Below are 17,931 nucleotides of genomic sequence, written 5' to 3' on the forward strand. Positions count from 1 at the left end.
CTTGAACGGAGAGTTCCGGTGTAGAACCTCCTCTTTCAATTACATCAGGACAAGTTGTGTGTAAACTGTATGAACTACAGCACTTCAGAACTAAGCCTGGAAGACTGGTTCCAACAGATGCTTCTGTTAATCCACCATTCAACAGATGATGGAAGGGAATGTGCAAATTATTTGAATGGACAAGTGTCCCCAATTTTTAGCCAGCTCAAGATCTCCGCTCACGGACACTCGCCTGAGAGCACACTGAGCTTCAAAGCTGCTGAGACCGAGCAGCCACTGATACTGTGGGAAGGAGCTGGTCCCCCCGCCTGGCTTCCACGGGGGCAGAGAGGCTCCTTCCCACTCAGCTAAGCTTCATGCCCACCAGAGAGAGAGAGATTTGCCTAAGTCAGGGCAACCTTGGTGAACAGATCTGTGGCTCTTGAGGTGATAAGACCGATGGCCTGCAATTGACATTTCAGGTGATTAAAATACATGAAACTTTGACAATGCAGTCCAGGGGTGACAAACAAGTGTGGATCCTTCCAATATAGGGCCAGTGTGAGAGAGAGACACATGTCTTTTTCCTTTCACACATTTGGGAAACATTAAATTCTGCAAGCCCACCTCTTGCCAGGACAATGCATTTCCCTTTTGCTGCAAGCACACTGGTTTAAAAAATAATCATCAAGAGAATGAAGTCTGCATCACAAACACCCCCAATTTTGGTCTGTTACTTCCCAGCAGGGCATACCACAGCTGGGAGTTTGATTTTTAAATGATCCCTACTGTTGTACCTCAGGAGTAATAAGAAATGCCCTCCACTACATATGTCTCTCTAGCAATCTCCTTCCACCTTCAACCAACAGGGAACACAAGCACCTTTGGTGTTTCAAGAGGGCTGTGCACATATCTAAACACAAAACTCCCTCCTTTCTGAGCACCCTGCTTTGTATGACATGCACACCCTCCTCCTCCTGTTTTGACAGGAAAACCACCACATTTGTTTCCTGTTTCTCAGAGCCAAGCAGAAGCGGCCCAGAATTTCCTTACCATCTATGCAACTGTTGATCTATGTATAATTCTTGAAGGTGGGTCAATTAATGTTATCTTGCCATTGTGGCTTATTTCTTAATTTCCTTTCTAGGCTGGGGAATGCTTCAGCAGCAAGAAATGTTGTGTATTGAGTCAAAGGATTTTATATCTGTATTATTATTGTCTATATTTGCATTAGGGTAAAGTAACTGCCTTTTGGTTTCAGGGGGTACAGCTACTATTGGTTCATTTAAACTGCTGTATTTGGATCCTCTGTCTTATTGGTTTCCTCCAAAAGGCAGGACTGTGATTGCCTGATATTGTTCCCTCCAAAATGTATCCTTTCTAGCTAGTCCCCTGTCCCTATAAATGTAGCTTTCCCCTCCTCAGTCTTCAGTCTTGTTTGCTGTAATAAAGAAGTGTTACTAGAGAACTGTCTCCAGCAGATTATGTCAAGAGAGCTGAAATCACAAACCCCACGTCACAACAACTGGCGACGAGGATGGGATCCGGAATGCTGAGGAGCGGTTAAACGCAGCCCTGCCTCAGAGTCCGGATTGCAGCTAAGAACAAGACTCACTGGCCAGCTGAGAAGACGACCCTGCCACAGGACAATGGAGAGTCCAAGGGTATTGGAGCCCTTCCAGCCATCAGAGCCCCACACGTGGGAAGACTACGTCGAACGCTTCGAGTTCTTCGCAGTGGCTCAAGGGATCACCGATGCCAGCAAAAGAAGGGCCACATTCCTGAGCTACTGTGGGCCTGAGACCTTCAAGCTGGCCAAGGCATTGCTTGCTCCAGCGAAGCTAAGTGAGACATCTCTCAAAGATATTCTTGCCTGCCTAACAAGCCATTTGGCGCCTACTGAGACCAAGATGGCCCGGCGGATGGAGTTTCATGAGAGGCAGCAGCGTGCTGGGGAGTCTGTATCTGCATTTCTAGCTGAACTGCGGAAGCTCGCTCAGCACTGCGACTTCCAAAATCTGGAAGAGACTCTCCTGGATCGGTTTATCGGTGGTCTGAGCAGCAAGAAAGCCAGAAGACGCATCGTGGCTAAAGAAGAGGTTACCCTTGCTTCAGCCTTGAAGGAGGCCACCGCCACGGAGAATTATGAAAGAGAGGAGCTTGATGCCAGTCGCAAGGCCCCTAAGCCACAGATAGAAGTTGCGCATGCCATGGACGAGCTAGAGGCTACTCCGAGCCAGAGCCCAGTCCGTGGGGTCGAGTCAGTGCGTCAGGCCTGCACAGTGCACAAAGATCACCGAGGCAGGTGTCCAGGTTGTGGCGGAAACCATGAGCGGAAGAGTTGTCGTTTCCGGGATGCTATGTGCCGGACGTGCGGGAAGACAGGTCACATCGCCAGGGTCTGTAGATCGGCGGCGTTGGGAGCGACAGGAACACCTAGACTGGAGCATCGCAGACCGCCCACAGCAACCCATTTTCTAAAGGACTGCCACTATGTAACGGAGATCAACGGGAGGGTCGTGCAGTTCCCAGCGCAAGGCAAGGCACACGTCAAGGTGAAGATTGAGGGTCAGCAGTGCGACATGGAGGTGGACTCCGGATCTGGATTCACTATCGTGTCGGACCAGACCGCGAGGACATTCTTCCCCAGGGGTAAGTTGCCCCCTCTGGAGCCCTTCCCGGCAACCTTGCAGTCATACTCAGCGGGCCGCATCCATGTTATGGGAATGTGTGCCGTGAGAGTTCAGTTCCGGGACAAACAGGCTGTACTCAAACTGGTGATTGCGAAGGGCAGTCGCCCCAGTCTCCTGGGCACTGACTGGTTCCCCGCCCTGGGACTGAGTATATCAGGGCTTAATTCAATCCAAACCTGCCCTGAGATGAGCGAGGCATTATGCAAAGAGTTTGCTGGTCTCTTTAATGGAAAACTGGGTTGTTATAAAGGGCCCCCAGTTGACTTCGAGTTGGACCCTGGGGTGGCCCCAATCCGACTCAAACCAAGGCGAGTGCCATTTGCACTGCAACCCAAGATCGAAGCAGAGCTGGATAAATTGGTCAAGCAGGGAGTTCTCTCACCCGTGGACTCTGCTAAGTGGGAGACTCCAATCGTCACGCCCCTTAAAGCAAATGGGGAAGTCAGGATCTGTGCAGATTACAAATGTACTATCAATAAGGCACTCAGGGGAAACTCATACCCCATTCCAGTCGTATCACATCTGTTGGCTAAACTGGCTGGGGGCAAGGTGTTTGCCAAAATTGACCTGGCACAAGCCTACCAACAGCTGCCAGTAACCCCACAATCAGCGGAAGCACAGACTATTGTCACACATAAAGGGGCGTTCAGAGTTAACAGATTACAATTTGGAGTTTGTGTGGCCCCAGGGATTTTTCAAGGGCTCATGGAACGCCTGTTAAGAGGTCTGCCGGGGGTCTTGCCATTTTTTGATGACGTTTTGTTTGCTGGAAAAGACCCACAGGAACTGGTTGCGCGTGTCCGTGCAGTGTTGCTCAAGTTCAAGGAGGTGGGGTTGCAACTGAAAAAGGAAAAATGCAGCTTTGGGGTGCCAGCTGTGGATTTCTTGGGGTTTAAAATTGATGCATCAGGCATCCACCCCACAGATGCTAAGATTAAGGCCATCATCGAGGCACCACGACCACAGAACAAGACGGAGTTGCAGTCATTCCTGGGACTTATTAACTTTTATCATTCGTTCTTACCCCATAAAGCTTCGGTAGCTGAACCATTACATAGACTGTTGCAGAAAAAGAATGTGTGGCGATGGGGGCAGGGGCAGCAGAAGGCTTTTGACTCCTTGCGAAGAATGCTGAGTAGCGGGAGCGTCCTTGCTCATTATGATGAGTCAAAGCCGCTGGTCCTGGCATGTGATGCCTCTCAATACGGCCTGGGGGCGGTGCTGAGTCATAGGGAACTGGATGGGTCGGAAAAGCCCATCTCTTTCTATTCCCGTACGTTGTCGCCCACGGAGCGCAACTATGCTCAAATTGACAAAGAGGCGCTTGCAATTGTGGCAGGAATCAAAAAGTTCCATGATTATGTGTACGGTCGCCATTTCTCCATTGAAACGGACCACAAACCACTGTTAGGGTTGTTCAACCCGAACAAACAAACGCCACAAATTCTCTCCCCCAGAATGTTGCGTTGGTCTATATTCCTGAACGGGTTCCAGTACACCTTGACCCATGTGCCGGGGAAACGGTTGTGCCACGCTGATGCGCTGAGTCGATTGCCCCTTCCTGGCGGGAGCAATGAGGATCCCGCTCCAGCGGAGCACATAATGATGCTGGAAACACTTCCGGGGGCTCCTGTAACGGCTACTGATATAGCTGAGAAAACGAGGAAAGATGCTGTTCTCTCCCGTGTGCTCACTTGGGTGGGGAGGGGGTGGCCAGGTGGTCCGCATGAAGACAAATTCAGGCCTTATGCGACAAGGCAGCACGAGTTGTCCATGCATAAGGGTTGTCTCCTGTGGGGAGATAGGGTGATCATCCCAGCACCACTGAGAAACAGGGTGCTTGAGACGCTTCACATGGGACACCCGGGAATGGTCAGGATGAAGTCGCTAGCCCGATGTTATGTGTGGTGGCCTGGAATGGACCAGAACATAGAACAATGGGTACGAACATGTAAGGCATGCCAAGAGGTGCGGCCAGAAGTGGCCAGAGCACCAGTTCACTGGTGGGAGCAGTCCAGATCTCCCTGGAGCCGGCTGCACTTAGATTTTGCTGGGCCATTCCAGGGGAAGGTCTTTTTGGTTGTCGTCGATGCATATTCCAAATGGTTAGAAGTGGCGATGGTCCCTAGCATGGCATCAGCTGCCGTAATCAAGGTGTTGAGGCAGCTGTTTGCAACCCACGGGTTACCTGAGACCATTGTATCAGATTATGGGGCAGCTTTTGTATCCCAAGAATTCAGGGCATTCTTGGCTGATAACTTCATAAGAGGGGTCACATCCGCGCCCTTTCACCCATCCTCCAATGGGCAGGCTGAGCGCATGGTAAGAACAGCCAAAGAATCCATTGCGCGCTTAATGGAGGGTAACTGGTCAGCTCGCATCGCGCGAATGTTATTTTTGCAGCATGCGACGCCGTGTACTGCGACGGGCAAGTCGCCAGCTGAGCTGCTCTTGGGTAGAAGACTGGTAACGGTGCTGGATTATGTCCACCCGGATAAAATGCCAAACCATAATTCAAGAGCAACCCCCCAGGCTGAGACTGACACAACAAGGTATCTCGCCCCTGAAGATCTGGTCTGGGTGAGGAACTATTCACGAGGTTCGCGGTGGGTGGCTGGTGTGGTCACCCGGGCTAGTGGACCTGTGTCCTATTATGTAACCTTGGAAAATGGGCAAGTTTGGAAGAGACATATAGATCAGCTGAGGCGCCGGGCGCTCAGCAGGGAGGAGTCAGATAATTCATCCCTGGCTAACGACGCAGAGCTGCAAGACCAGAGTGAAAATGGCCCAGAGGTGCAGTCACCAGGGGCTTCAGCAAATGAACCAGGGTCTGCTAGTCCTCATGATGACGAGGTACAGGTAGGGAACCCTGAGATGTCTGGGACTCCATCTGTTCCTGAGGAAACCCCTATAGCAGCCCCTCTACCACAGGTAACACCCAATCCAGAACCGGCAACGCCTGTTGTCAGGAGATCAAGTAGAAGTTGTAGGACCCCACAGTACCTGAGAGATTACGTCTGCTGTGCTCACTAGGGGGGGAGGGGTGTTGTGTATTGAGTCAAAGGATTTTATATCTGTATTATTATTGTCTATATTTGCATTAGGGTAAAGTAACTGCCTTTTGGTTTCAGGGGGTACAGCTACTATTGGTTCATTTAAACTGCTGTATTTGGATCCTCTGTCTTATTGGTTTCCTCCAAAAGGCAGGACTGTGATTGCCTGATATTGTTCCCTCCAAAATGTATCCTTTCTAGCTAGTCCCCTGTCCCTATAAATGTAGCTTTCCCCTCCTCAGTCTTCAGTCTTGTTTGCTGTAATAAAGAAGTGTTACTAGAGAACTGTCTCCAGCAGATTATGTCAAGAGAGCTGAAATCACAAACCCCACGTCACAACAACAAGTGCAACGGTTTTCACAAAAAGGAAAGCAGAAAAAAGGAACATTTGCCATGCCAGCAGACAGACAGCAGCAGTTACCAGAGGACTCGAGGAGGTGCTGCAAAGCAATGCAGCTGACAATGGAACTAGAGGAAGAACGAGTCCCTCCACCCCACCCCACCCCGACCTAAGAGGTTTCATAGAATTGTAGAGTTGGAAGGGACCGCAAGGGTCATCTAGTCCAACCCCCTGGAATGCAGGAAACTTTTACCCAACATGGGGGGCAAAGAGGGTCCCAATAAATGACAGTTTGAACATGATGTTCCATTTTTAGGGTGGGAGTGGAAGAAATCACAGTCCAAGCCAAAGTTTAAAACACTACAGGAAGTCCTGCCTCCTCCACAAGAGTGTGTCTGCAGTACTTTGCCTTATCACCAATCCCAGGAAGCTAGCTACGGTCTGCCCAATTCCCTCATTTCTGGACCTTTAATTTCTGCAAACTCTTCTTGTTTCATCTCTCCTCTAGTCTGGCAGCAAAGCAAAAACACACACAAAACAGGAAGATTGATCTAAAGGTAAAGCTTTGTATATTTCAGGCGTATTTGATTGCTGAGTTTGGAATACAATCATTAAGGATCATCTGCACTTGGTGTTTGGGACAGAGCAGGGACTCATCCTCCTCCCTCTGCCTCCCTGAATGAGCGAGTGTCTCTGCCTTGGTGCCAAGGGCTCAACTGTTCCAGTTCCCATCATAAACGTGTCCATAGCTTCAACTTGTTCACTGGGCACAGGAAAAGCACATCACAAGAGTGCAGATGGAGCTTCACTCGTTGTCAGCTGGCATTTGTGCACAAATCAAGGTGGTGCCTCCCGCCTTTATATTTCAAAAGATGGCTTTAGGCCTTGGTTGACCAGGTGGGGCAATCCCTCATAAGACCTTCTTTGCCCCATACACTTGGAGCGGGTCTCCTAACTTACCCTAGTACCTCAATTTGCAGAGGTTACTGTGAGCCAAGGCCTCTCTGTGATGGGATCTCTTCTTGGAAGCTCTTCATTAGGCACCTTCATTGCTAGTTTTTAGCCACATAGACAAGCCAGATTGCTAGAAAGGTTTATTTCACGGCAAAGCCCATCATGTGACTGTTGATATTATTGTAGACTTCATTGTTTGATGGTTGCCAATGTTGATGTTATTATAGACTTTGTTATTTTATGACTGTCAATATTTCAATTTTTACAACTGTTTTTATGCTGCAAGTCTCCTTCGGGACCTGTAATAATTGGCCAAACAACAGGATGTAAGCTATCAAAGCAGATATGATGCTTACGTATTTGGAGAGTTGGGCAAACAATGATCTAGTAAGTCCGCAACTCAGGCGCAATTAACTTGTGCACATTCAGCTTTACATGCTTGGCAATAAAAAATATAAAAAAATTAAGGGGAGGCAGTCCAGAAAAAAAAGGCATCGGCAATCCCACCCAATGTGTTTTGACTACACACAATTTTGACTTCAGGTGCAATCCCCGGAACATAACCCCTGAGGAAGTTGAGTAGTGTGCTGGCTTTCTGAAGACGCAAGCACTTCGCTGTAACCCTGAGAATGCCTCTCAGCAACATAAGAAGCTCCTTAGCCCAAGTCAGACCCACCGCTCCATCTAGCCGAGTTTTCTACAGCAAAGCTCTCCAGGCTTTCCGACAGGGAGTCTTTGGAGAAGCCGGGGACTGAACCACGGCCCTGCAGGCTAAAAGCTCCACCACTGAGCTATGGTCCCTCCTTAACACAGAGCTATTTGCATTTTAAAAATTAAATTCTACTCAATGCATCACTAAGGTTTTTGTGGATTTTTTGCACTCAACAATACCAGGCAACACCATTCATATTTTTGAGGCACAATGGAGTGTGCCTCCAGGGGTGAAGTCAAACCTCTGCGTTAGCAGTGCCAAAGTGACCTCCCCAGGGCGCAAGCCTGGGCATTGTGCCTGGAGGTCCTGGGCTGCCCAGATGATACAACCACCCTCTTTTGGCCTCACTGATGTGATCCAAAGGAAAGCAGAGCAAGACATTCGACACCAGCTTTGCTGCAGGAGTTGCCGGAAAGAGGCGTACAAGGTGCCATCTAACCATATTGAGGACACCCCCCCCCCCATATTTGTGTAGGGTTTACTCCTGAGCCTTTTCTTCTCCTGAAGATATCCCGCAAGGCAGTGGCGCTTTAGGGTCAGAGTTTTCCTTCTCATTGGCAAGCCTCACCTGCCCTCCACTTCCCTCTACAGCACGTGCAGAAACTGCCTTCTTGAGTACTGGACCCACAACTGGTCTGGTCCATTCCATCCTCCGGAGCCTGTCTTCTCATAAGAAAATCTAAAAATATATTGGATGGATGGCACTGCCTGGTCTCTATGAACTGCCAAACTCATTTAGCAGCCCTCCTATGCGTATTGAATTGCTTGAGGTTGCAAAGAGGAGATTGCTCACCACTACTATTTCACACACATTTTGTGTCTTTAACATCTATCAGGTATACTGGGCGCGTCAACTGGGAGTTTGGAAGCCAGATTAGTTGGTTCTCAATGTCTATCTCTCTGCCCTGTAATGGAAATTCTTACATCACAAGTGAAGAACTCCCCATTCACCTCACAACAGCTTTGCATACCAATATACTGTTGGCTATACGAAGGTGTTCAGGTTCTCCAGGCCACACCCAACTCGAGAGTGTTCTGCTCTCTGAAGGGCTCTGCCGTACCTGCAAAGGCCCTGGAAGGCAAGGATCTCCTGAGCACAGGAAAACTGCACCACAGCTTTAGCCTTGCTTTTCCTTTGCCAGAAAACTTCCTCTAAATACCAGCTGAATGTATTTGTTCATTTCAGCCTGGAGGCTTCTTTATTACTATTTATTAGCCCTCCCTTCACGGTAAGATCCCAGGGCAAGTTACAATATAATTCTTAAAAACCCACAATCAAACATATTAAATAATATTACTGATTGGTCATTTACTGCAATAGTTTTAAGCAGCTGTATTTCTACCATTTTACAAAAAAGAACAAGAAAGGCTGTGAATGAAGATACTGAATTAAGGTGCTAGCTTTTAAAAAACATATCTAAAAACTATTGCATTAAAAACACCACCAATATTTGAATACCAGACAAACACAGGTGGCGCCATGGTCTAAACCACTGAGTCTCTCAGGCTTGCTGATCAGAAGGTCAGCAGTTTGAATCCCCACAACAGGGTGAGTTCCTGTTGCTGTATCCCTGCTCCTGCCAACCTAGCAGTTCAAAAGCACGCCAGTGCAAGTAGATAAATAGGTACTGCTCCGGCAGGAAGGTAAACAGCATTTCTGTGCACTCTGGCTTCCGTCATGGTGTTCTGTTGCGCCACAAGCATTTTGTCCTGCTGGCCGCATGACCTGGAAAGCTGTCTGTGGACAAACATCGGCTCCCCCGGCCTGAAAGCGAGATGAACGCTACAACCCCATAGTCTCCTTTGACTGGACTTAACCATCCATGGGTCCTTTACCTTAAAGCTTTTCAAGTCCGTTTGCTTTCAAGAGCTCTTGGCTCCACTGGGCTTCTTGTGCAGCCTTTAGACTCCAAACTTCTGGGCACAAATGGGATAGTTATCAAATGTGGGAAGCAAGCAGAACTGAAACTCTTTAATGTGGGGAAATGTTAACTCATCTCAACTTCCAAGCTGGTCCCAATGTTGGACCTTTAAAGAAATTCACTATTTAATTTTGAAAAGGGAGAACCTTTTCTGGAGTTACGAAATACCTTCCTGGGAGTGGTGGGAGAGTGTTAAGTACATATATTATCAGCCTACTTTCCTGTTCGTTTTCTCCTAAAATTTTGTTGATAACATGGGTGATAGAGAGATTCTGTCCAAATCTTTAAAGGGCAAAGTAAGTCTTGATATCCTGCAACTTTTCTTCCAAGATAAAATTTCTCCACACACCACACTCCAAGGGCTGAATAAGGTAATCACACAATTTCTCCCTTGTTTTGTTTTTTTGGTGGGGGGAGGCAGAGAAGGGAAGAGGCGATGACCACCATCATTTAGTATGATGCAGACAAGCTACAGTGAGGTTTGGGCTCCTGTGCTCCCCTCCCCTTCATCTCTCTGCATAGGACCCCAGCAGCTTTGGTTAACCACAGTGAAGGATCTGGTCAACATGCTAAACTGTGGTTAACATTAACTTTGTTTTTTTCAAGCAGGACAGCTTCATAACCCATGAATTGAAGTTGGCTTGTTCAAAACAAACCATAGCTCAGATAAACTACAGTTTATGGTTAGGTTAACACAGCAAGCTTCAATCTAAACTAGAAGGCCAAGCGTAGGAACTTCTTGCAACTGTGCTGAGAAAGGGAGAAACATAGGAGTCCACCGCAGCCCAGTCACATGCCACTAAACTAGGGTCTTGTTTTATTATTATTGGGGGGGGGTCAGCATTCAGTCAATCCCATTTGACATCAGCAGCTGCTAAACAGCAACCCCAAGCTTCAACTCAGCCTTATTTGCATGCTTGGCAAACAATACTTTAAGGTGCGTTTTCTCAGATTCCCTTACCCCAGAGTCTTCTCGAAAGGATAAAAAACTACTGAGGCCCACCAATCACAAAATGTTGACACAGGACATCCCATTTTAGGCAGATTTTGCTTCAGAGGGCAAAGACTTTTCCTTATCTCTCTGTATCTCCTTGCTGCTCTCTGTAAACTGTCTGTTTCTTCCATCCCTCCTCCCTCTCCAGCCCCGTCTTCCTCCTAGTCGGAAGCCTATGCCAAGGAGGCCATTACATGATACACAGCTGATTAATTTCTTCTTTCATACCCGCATTTAGATGCACAAAGAGAAACTCAATCAATAAAAGAAAGCCCAATAGCCAATTTGATTAATCCCTCCCTTACTCCCAAGTTTATTATCAGTAAAACAACGAACCATCTCTCTTTCTAAATTTCCTTCCTGCATCTTATCTTCCCCACAGAAGGGAGGAGATGCTTTCTGGCTCAGCAGAGGGCCTGGCAGGAGAGGAGGAAGACCACAGCATTTGGGGGGGGGGGGGGTTTGCAGGAACTTCTCCTTTTCCTCTCCTTCAAGATCTGTCACAACTCTCCAGCCTCCCTCCTTTCCTCACTCAGGTGGCTAAATTTCCTCACTTCCTTTCCCTCCCCCCCCCCGCCTCCACTTTTTTGCTTGCTGCAGCCTCACACTCACCTCTTCCTCTTACCAAATCCCCCGTCCCACAAGTGCCTCTGCAGGGAGCTGCTGGCGGCCTCAGTCCAAGCAAAACACTGCGGCATGACCTGGGCGGTGTGGCTCGTGCCCAGAGGCGTCCTCCACTGCAGAATCACCCATTCCCACGTCTCCCATCCACCCGCAGCCTCTAGACTGGATAGCAGGCAGCAGGAATCTTCTCCATGGAAGGCACTCTGTTCTAAGCCCTCCAGCTCCCAGCACTTGACAAAAGGTTATGGGTTCTGCAGGGTTCACTAGAGTAAGACAGATAGAGGCTGTCTTTCAAGGAGTATCGCTACCATAATGCGCTGGACTCCCCCCAAGAACAGTATTGATCAGAAAAGGAATGGCTAGATTTTCCCACTGAAATTACAGGCACCAACAGGCTACCATGGCAATACTATAGCAACCTGACTGTGGTTACCTGGAACAATGATTATGCAGACATGTTTCTAAAGGTGTGCCTAAAACTCGCTAGTTTTGCATAACTGGTTCTTGAAATTTTTCAGCAGAGACAGCCAGCAACCCAGTTTCGCCCTGTTGATGATACCCGATGTTAAAGAACAGACAAGCCCAAACCAAGCTCTTTGGGGGGCCTGGATTGAAGACCTGGGACAACAGCAAAATAGGCAAAGAAAAAACAACTAAGAGAATAAACCTAACCTACAGAAGACTCTCTCCCATACCTTCTAAAACACACTGAGAAGAATGTGTCGTCATGCTGTTTTCCATCTTAACTGTGCCTACCTAGAAAGAAGTCAAGAGAACATGTGGGATACTCAGGTTTTACTTTACTGAGAAGTGAAGTCAACACTGGAATTCAAGTTTCCTCTCTCTGATGGTAATAGGAAGAGAGTCCTGGGCTTATGAATTTTATTTACTACGTTTCTAGTCCAACTTTCTTCCAAGGGGCTCAAAGCAGCGCCTGTAGGACCCACACAATGTTATCCTTACGGTCACCTTGCCAGAGAGGGTGAGCCAGGCCCTCTCTCTCAGCCCACAGTTTGAACAGAGAACTTCATCAGGCCTGGTCAGAAACTCTGAGCACTACACCAAGCCGCAATCATGTCTTTCCACCATGCTTGTGCCACACACAATATATGGGCCAAGTGGAACATCTTCATCAAAGATCTCAGGGTGATTCACAGAATAAAAAACTGCCCTTCTGAAGGCTCCATTAGTCTCGTCTGTTTGGTGGCAGAAGCCACCTTGTTGTTTGTAAACATTAGCTGCCCCAAAATGGAGGAAAACAAAAAAAGGCAGCCATGGAAAGACTTCTTTTCCCCACTTTTATCATGTATTGATTTTGTATTCACCCCTGAACCTTCCTTCTGTCTTCAAATCCAAGACACAGCTCACAGACCCGACGTCACCTGGCTTACCTAAGAGCCTCCATCCTCCGCCTCCTGCCACCAAATGTCTCAGCACTGGCCTACTTTTCGGGGCTGGCACAAGCACTAGCGAGAAGCACCTGTGGGTCCAAATTCAGGGAGTAAATGACTCCCAAGCTAAGATTGCTTTCCATGTTTGAAGAAGACACAGAAGAGACAAAAAGAGCTTGTGTTTTTTATGCAGCTAGATTGCTTATTACACAATTTGGAAAAACTCTACAGATGCCATAGACAGTTGGTACAGGAAGCTCTGGAAGAGGGCAGCAGAGAAACTTACCCACCAGATGCACATGATCAAAGGCCAGTGAAACCAGAACCACATTTCCCTGTTTGGAATGACTTTATCGCTTACACTGTGAAAAATACTAAAAACAAGTTCCACCACCATCACTTAAAAATTATGTTTCAGTTTGGAAATGTTCAATATTGGGAAAGGTCTTAAACAACTTACGAAGACTTAATGTGGATCAGGTGATACTTGTGGAACTGCATTATAACTGGCCAATCTTGGCTACATTGAGAGGGGACTGGAAGAGGCTGGTCTTTCCAAACAAACAAACAAACAAACAAAATGCATTTTGCTGCGGAATTGTTCCCCATTTATAGTTTTTTACTGTAAAGTCCTTAATAAAAAGGAATGCAAAGACAGCACTACCTAAACACAGAACTATTTCATAAAACTAGTCACTGCAAAATAATCTCAATTGCAGCAATTCAAAGTTCAGTGTGTTTGTGGTTGCAATCCGCCTGCAGGGCAGCGAGAGCACAGGCTGTCAGGAGGAGATGGACGCATTTGAATGAACGGAGGCAAGGGAACAAACATTCATTTGTTATTTTTTGAAAGATGGTGATAAGATAAAGATCAATGTAACTTTTTAATGTGCTGAGCTTTTTGTGGTGAACATATTCTAACCTAGTTTGTTTGGTGCCTATTCTATCACTCCTAAAACACCTGCATTTTCAAGCATTCTGTGAGCTCAGGACCATGAGCCCCATGTGGTCACTCTGTACCAGCAGATGCCCGTCTTGACACCCTGCCTTCAATAATGTGATTTTTATTAATTTTCAGCAGAACAAAGGACAGTAAGCAAATATGAGGTCACACGGCTATTATACAGAAAGGGCACTCTATGAATGGATGGCTGTGTCATTCCCATCGTTTAGACCCAACCAAACCTTCTAACTGAAGGAGAGGACTTCAGTGGTGACACTGAGGGACCCATGCATCATCTCACATCTGCTGGCACAGAATGACTGCAATACCTATAAAACCAGTGCCTTTAGCCAGAACCAAGGCCTGGTACCCACTGAGGGTGTGTGGGGGTGTGGTGGTGCCTGTGTTTGCACGCTACGGCTGGGGGTGGGGGCTCACATTCAAAAGGAAAACAGCCGGAACGTTAAATGCTAGCATGTTGGGGACCAGGATGGAGAACTTTCTCCCTGGTTTGCACCTACACAGGGTATTTTTGAAGAGAGATATTCTTCTGGATCTGGCCAAGGGACCATTCTAGACACACCTGCTCATCTCCCCATGGCCAGCCAGGCGCCCATGGAAAGCCCACAGGCAGGACTGGGAGGCAATGGAGTTCTCCCTACCAGTGATTCTCAGCATGCTGCCTGACAGGGGAGCTACTCCATAGCCTTACCCTCCGTGGAAGGGAGTCTGAAGTGGTGCCGCCCAGGTCAAGGCTTGCTGTCTTAAGGGGAACTGCACCAAGGAGTTTATTCATTGGTGGAAGAGTTGTAGGCAGGAAGGAAGAAGCAACAAGCTGGCAGGGGCACAGCCAGCATTCCTGACAGGGGGGCAGTACCCAGCTGCCTGAAACACCATTGGTCAGTTAGTTAAGTATTTTTGTTTGTTTACTTGATGGGGGGAGCAGCTGCCCCCCCCACCAAGGGGGGCGTTTGCCTGAAGGGGGGCTTTGAGGGAACTCTTTATCTGTATCAGCAGGCATGCATGTGGCAGGGACTCCAGTCGTGAGGGTAAAAGGTAGACTCCTTTTTCACTGCAGGAGTGTCCCCAAGTGCCACTTGTAACTCACGCACACAGAACTTAATTTAAGTCTGTGTTTATATATATAATTTGTATACTGCCCTTCATCTGAAGATCTCAGGACAGCATAAAAACACAAGATAAAACACAAAATACATAATAAAAACAAGAACAAAAGCAAAACAAAATAATGCCCCATCATGGCAGCCACTTTGTTCTACGAGGAAGAAATAAAGGCACGCAGTGGGGGACACCATAAATTTGCTGCCTACCCATCGTGACTCCAGCCGTCAAGAATCAAACATGCTCCTATGGTCACAGTCCCATCCCAAGCCAAGTACGTCTTGTCCAAAACTGTGCTTTTTCATAACAGCTTCCAAGCAAGCCTCATTTTGAGGTCAACCTTTGCAGATTTGTAGACAATGTCCAAGGAGAGCTGAAGCAGGGCAAGAAGGAGAAATCTTGCGTTGAGGAGACCCCGGCACAAATTCCCCACTCAGCCATGAAGCTCAGAGGGATGTGCTTGGCCCCTTCCCTCTTAACTTAAATCTAACTCACAGAAGTTTTGCAGGCGTAAAATGCAATGGTGCCAGGACTACAAGGAGTCTGCTGGATCCGGCCAAGGGCTCATCTAGTCCAGCATCCTGTACTCACAGTGGCTGACCAGATGATGCCTGGGGGAAACCTGCAAGCGGGACCCAAAGGCACGAGCCGCCTCTGCCTCTGCCGTGGTTTCCAGCATCTGGGATTCAGGAGCATCACCACCTGACTGGGAGGAAGAGCAGAGCCACCCTGCTCTGCAAGATTTCCTGCATGCCATTCTCGAGTTCATTGGTTAAAGTCAGGGTGCAAAATGCAACACATAATTTAGCCCGCAAGCCTCCTTTCTTTGCCCAGCTGCTGCTTCACTAAGAAACTTGATTTCCTTTCAAAGGTCCTTTCCTGCCTTTGTTGACCATCCTCTCTTTTGCTGCGGCTGCGAAAGGTACACTGAACCCGGCTCTGTAAGACAATACTGCTCTCTGACTCCTCTGCCAAGCGCTGGACACCTTATATGCATGATACTAAAAATAAAAACAGAAGAAACACACCTTCACCTAAGTCAGCCCAACTATTTCAAGGGCAGATTAGACAGTGTGCATATAGAGCAAAAACTATGTATTGACAAATATTTAATAGTCACTTCAGACCATTTTAGGCTGTCACGCAAACAGCTTGCCACAAAATGCTCACTTCTCAGCATGGCCAAAAGTATTCGGAACAGCAACGAACAGGTTGCTTTTTCCTCTTTTGAACTTACCGGTGCAACAGGTGTTGCTGCAGGCAAAGCCCTCTAGAGTTAGTGGCTCCTGAAGCAGCGAAAATATTCAGGATGAACCCATGTTAACCAGCTCCAGCACTTGTCAGTTAGGAAGGAAGAGGCACAGTTAAAAGTTACAAGAAGTCAGAGGGGGTGGGAGATCAAGAAGATTCAATGGGCCAATCAAGTGACTGCACATCACACTTTTAACCTCCGTGCAACTGAAAAGAGAAGCACAGGAGTTTCCCCTACGGGTTGCTTCCAACTTGGCTCCCCGTCTGCTGCAGTTCCCTGCCTTGTGGCCCAGCAGCTGCTTCTACCAACCTTCCTTTGCATTCTTTCAATGCCCCCAGGCAAAGGCAGCCTGGGGGTGTAAGTGCCACCAAAGTACTCAAATACTTTAGATAAACCCACAATAGCAATAGTGGACTTCCCAGGCTCAGCAAGTGAAGCAGCTAACATCACTTCTTGGAGAACAGAGAAGGACCCAGACAGAAACGATCCTTATTGTTTTGGTTTTTACAGAGAAGGGCTGAGGGGACTTTCAAAGAGAAACAAATGGTACGTGAGAATTTACATGATTACTCATGTTTTTAAGACCACAATTTCTGGTTTTGAGAAGCGAGACAACTAAGTATGGGGAGGCGTGACAGATTTATAAAATTACGTATTAGCAGTTTGGAGAAAAAAGCTTTCCCCTCCCTTCTCAGTTGTAGAACTCCTACTCCCCTCAATAAAGTTTACTGGAAGCGGGTTCAGAAATTGCAAAAGAAGAGTTTCCTCTTCACAAAACTAATTTATGGGAAACACTGCAAAGGAGACGTGCGCAGAACAGTTTTTTAAAGCAGATTTGAGGAACATGGGGGGGAGGCAGGTCTAGTAAGGGACAAGCAGCCACCTTGGCCCAGTGGTGCCTCCAAGTTCAGGGGCATCTGAATACCAAATAGGAGAGATGACTATCATGTCTTGCTTGCAAGTGCCCAGACAACACACCTGGCTGCTGGAGATGGAATGAGGGAGCGGGTGAACAGACCCCCAGCCAGGGAATTCCTGATACCCTCTGGCAGCATCAACAAGACTCTGCTCCAAACCTTGTGAAGCAACACTTGCAAGTCACTGATTACATATAAAGGCTTAATGCCCTTCTTCTGGCATAGGCCATACAGAATGAGAAAACACTAGAGCTGGAAGGGACCCTGAGGCTAATCTAGCCCAGCCCACCCCACAATGCAGGAATTTACAGCTGGGATTGAACCTGCAACCTTGGTGCTATCAGCCCCCTGCTCTTCCCAAGGGAGCTGAGTTGGCCCTCCAAGATCGCCGGGCTCCAACTCCCATCCCCCCTGACAATGGGCTATGATGTCTGGGGAAGATGGGAGTTGGAGTTCAGCGTCATCCGGGAAGCAAGGCAACAGAATTCGTTATCTGCCATTACAGTTCAGTTTGGGGTGTGTATAGTTTATGGAAAGTTTCTCTCTCACACATACAGTCGTTCTAAATCCCGTACACAGAGGCAGCATTCCCTGCAATCTTGCCGAAAGCTCAGGCCACAGAGCGGTACCCCATATGCAGAACATCTGCAGCCACTTTGGACTGGCGGCGCGACACGGAGGCTGGAATTAAGCACTTCTTCCACGTTCCCACACCAACTGGCAAGCTCCGAAATAAGTACAAAAGGGAAAAAGCGCACACGCGCACATCGCGATTCGCATCGGGCTTAAGCCCAAACCGCTGCTATGTGCATTAAAACAAAACCCCCGTCAAGTGAATTTAGGCAGGCCATGCCTGCGGAGCCGAGTCATCCCTGTCGCCTTCCCGCACGACTCCCGGGGAAGGGGCCGCACTCTGCCCCGTTGAAGGGCCGAAGCGCCTCGCGGCCCCCGCCCCACTCACAAAGGGACCAGGCGCGCCGAGAGCCGCCAAGGAGCCCCGCCGGGAAGCGCCTGGCGAGGAGCCGGGAAGCCGCA

At 48.1% G+C, this 17,931-nt stretch overlaps 1 protein-coding gene across 4 annotated transcripts in view; it reads right to left on the bottom strand.

Moving 5' to 3' along the window:
• Window positions 1-17,931, bottom strand: part of FAM107B (family with sequence similarity 107 member B) — a 100,466-nt gene that overhangs the window by 39,089 nt on the left and 43,446 nt on the right. Inside the window, exon 1 of one of the 4 annotated variants that reach the window (XM_083400150.1) lies at window positions 15,965-16,058. The exons of 2 other annotated variants lie outside the window; for them this stretch is intronic. The gene's annotated coding sequence lies outside the window, so the exon portion shown is untranslated. Of the gene's footprint in view, window positions 1-12,662; window positions 12,747-15,964; window positions 16,059-17,931 lie in introns of those variants that run through there. One more of the 4 variants, XM_083400151.1, reaches the window with a different exon arrangement.

This window comes from Podarcis tiliguerta (genome assembly GCF_965153285.1).
Source record: "Podarcis tiliguerta genome assembly, chromosome: 10".
Taxonomy (NCBI): Eukaryota; Metazoa; Chordata; class Lepidosauria; order Squamata; family Lacertidae; genus Podarcis; species Podarcis tiliguerta.